Genomic DNA, 3,501 nt, shown 5'->3' with positions numbered 1-3,501 from the left:
TTCCTGGGGAGAAGTGGATTGACAACAACAAGGACCAGGGACCATGAGCACTTTAACTAAACTTTGGATGGCGAGGTGTGCTTGAGCGGAGGATGGATGTGCGTGTCAGTGTGTTCATACCGTGGGCTTTTGTACGTGAGTTTTTAATGCACGTTCAATGTATGTGAGTGCATGTTCCTACTACGTGGCTGGGACTCAATGCTTGAAGTGTTGCCTAAGAATGGTCTTAAATGCAAGTTGCTGGAAGAGATGATGGTTGGGCTCCTGTGCTGTCTGGCACATCGGTCTGCCTTGCAATGTTTTTAGCCCCTGTTTGCTTCTCAGACCTCCTCCCTTTCAGCCCCTCCATGAGCAGGTCAGTCCTCCAGCCTGCTTTCAGCCAAACTTTTATTCAGCCAGGAGCTCCTGTGCTGGGATGCATGGGCCAAAAGCCCACAGCTGGCAGGAGCAGTGCCCGGAGGGTGGAGAGATGATACTGGGGACACAGATTTTTCTTATGGGGAAGGAGGGAGAGGAAGGATTTGTCTGTCACTGCTTCCTGGCAATGGATATTCCCCTGGAGGGCTGCCTCGGAGCCTGAGGTGGGAATCCTTTCTTTAGCTGTTGATACGCAGAGCCATGCTGTGCATAAATAAGGGAGAACAAGTTGGCTTCTATTTTTATATAGACCTTTTATCTATCTGTCTTTCTCAACTGTCTTGGTCTTTGTGTTCCCTGTTTCTTCCCCATCCCCCCCTCTGGTTTGTCTTTTCTCCTTTCTATGTCCCTCCTTCATTCTTCTTCACTTTGCAGCATCATGCTAATTAAGTCTACTAATTAGTTCATGTTTGTGCATACAGCAAATGAATATGCCATGCTACAAGTGCTAAATATTAGCCATTATGTTGTCATTTAAATCTTGGGCACAAGAAGCTGCCTGTATGAATAAGTGTGAGTGTGCAATGCACATGAAGGTGTGTGTTAGTGTTGGGTGTGCAGCTATGTAAGAAAACACTTGCAACTGTGTGTAGGACCCGCAGCGGCTACGTAATCCCTGTCCAGGCTGGCAGCATCTTGGGGGTCCACTCTGGGCAATATAAGGGAGCCTGTAAACTGCATATATTTTGTACCTTATAGTGTTTATAAGCTGAAAGTTTGAGCGCTGTCCAGGCATGGCTCTGGATGTATGCATGGAGGCAACTGTAGATGGAACCTGAGACCTGGGAGGGGTGGGTTGGTAGTTGCTGCCTTAAAAACCAGAAAAGCAGCAGAAGATTCAATGTGAGCACTTCCACAATTTGATCAAAATACCTGGGTCAGATGTATGTATTTAGGAACAGGAGGTTTCTAATAGGGCTTGTTTCCTGATTCAGTGCAAGGACTTGCTCTTAATCCTCATCCAACAACTGCCTCAAATCATTTTGTATATGGGACTGAGTATAGAATAAACTGGGTTATTATAAATAATGAGGCAGTTAGTTATGTATGTACGTTCTGTACAACTTGCTCAGCGTCTTTGCCGTTGACGTGGGAATAAAGTATCCTCTCCTGCATGAATAGTAATTACCGCTGGCCTGGTCCGTCTCCCTGAGACCCTGTGTGCTCTGCAGCTCCCTGCACCTGGCTGAGGGGGGCATGAATTATTGCCATGCACAGAGCCAGTGGCTGTGACTGCTGGGCAATTTATTAGCAGCAGGAGCTGGGTTAGTCCCTCCCTGGTGTAAATCAGCAGCTCTCCATCAGCTTGGGTAGAGCACAGCCCTCCCCCCCATCTGAGACGTGCCCGATGCTTCTTCCTCGCAGCCTCTGAAATGACCCACAGTGTTTGGCTCTGCTTAACCCCTGAAGATCTCCTTTTAGACTTCCTTCTGCCATTTGCTTACCAGGCAAGATTTTTCTCTTTTCAGTGAAGAAACCTGTGCAAACAGGCCCCAAGTCCTCCAAGCAACTGGAGAAGCTGCTGCTGTGCAAATCACGTAGCAGCGCCTAAACCAAAGGGTGGATTCTTCACCTGCTGCCTGAGTGTGAACGTGCCCACCGAGTGCTGCCGCTGACAACAAATACCAAGACGTTGGGCATTGCTCTGGACCCAGGGCAAGCTGTCCTCAGCATCCTGGTCGGTCCTAATCCCAATTATTTCTCTAACTGTGGAAACCCAATTATCTGCCTAGCTGTTGGGGTCAGAAGAAGAGATAGTTAGGGTGATAAAACTTCCATTACCACATCCCCCAGGCTTCGCTGTATTATTTTCTTCCATTATGTCATGCTGTCAGAATCCATTGCCTGAGAAAGCATGTGGCCCAATCATCCCAAATGGTCCCTGCAAGATCAGGGGAGATTAATACTTGGTGAACTGGAGGGCATGTGTAGGGCATGTTTGGGATGATTGCTTTGGTGGGTCCATCCATCCAGAAATATCAGCCCTGGCACAGGAGCTCTGTGCTGGTTCCCATCCCCCAGGTACTGCAGCTTTCTCTGCTGAGCATCCTAGGATGGTGAGGGCAAGGGACAGGCTTTTTTGGGGTCCCCCGTGCTCCCCCTTCCCCTGCAGACCCAGAGCTCGGAGGTTCTGCTGCCCACGTGGCTCCTGTTGAAGTCCGCCAAAGATACACGGACAACAGGGAGCTGGACACTGAAATTCCTGCTGATCTGCACTTTAAATGCTGGGCAAAAGCCTGGAAGTGTCTTCCTAAATCACCTCCCTGCACAAACCACCTGGGCAGCCCTGTGTCATCAGTGGCACTGAGCCCCTTGGGGGTCCTTATTTTTGGCTGGTGCAAATTGGCACTGCCGTACTGGAGACAGAGGGGTGGTGAGGATCTGGCCTGCTGGTCCTGTGACTGTGCCTCAGCTCAGGCTTATGTGTAGTGAGCAAGCACAGAGGGAAACTCAGCTGAGTTTTTAAAATTAGTTCACTTTGCTGAAGGAGGTTATTTACATCCCCCAACCTGCTGTCTAGCTACCCACTGTCCTGATCAAAAATAAGCATGGAGCAGCTTCTCTGGGAGTGTGTTCAAGACAAGATCACATCTGTCCCCTACATTTCTTCTTCGTCTCTCACCAGACTTCTCCAGATGGCTTCCCCAGCGGAAGCGGGGGGGGAGCCCAGCTTTCCAATTAAGAACCAGGAGAACAGTTGACTTGGCAGCACCACTGGAAATTGTTAGGACTTCCTCGCCTCCAAAAAGCAAGCCCTGGAGCTGTACTGCACGCACAGGAAGCTCTGCAGAGGTCTAACACGGCCATGCTCATCAATAATGGATGCAAGGAGAAGGGAAAAGCCATGTGTAATGTTTTCAGCAGAGATTTGGAGTGCAGGAGGGAAGGTTGGGGTGCAGGAGCAGTTACTGATGCATGGGGCTGCTGGAGAGGGTTTCTGCATTATTGCATGAAGAGCAGCGCAAAGTGGAGTCTGGAAAAGGACCTGGGCAGGTTGCATGGGCAAGATCCCCAGGATGACTGCATGGTTAGGGGGCTTGGGTTTTCACTTTATACATGCTGCTTTCATCAACAGCCTGAAAA

Source organism: Grus americana, chromosome 25 (genome assembly GCF_028858705.1).
Source record: "Grus americana isolate bGruAme1 chromosome 25, bGruAme1.mat, whole genome shotgun sequence".
NCBI classification, from domain to species: Eukaryota; Metazoa; Chordata; class Aves; order Gruiformes; family Gruidae; genus Grus; species Grus americana.
The sequence above is the reverse complement of the archived record's forward strand: the minus strand, read 5'-3'. Positions refer to the sequence as shown.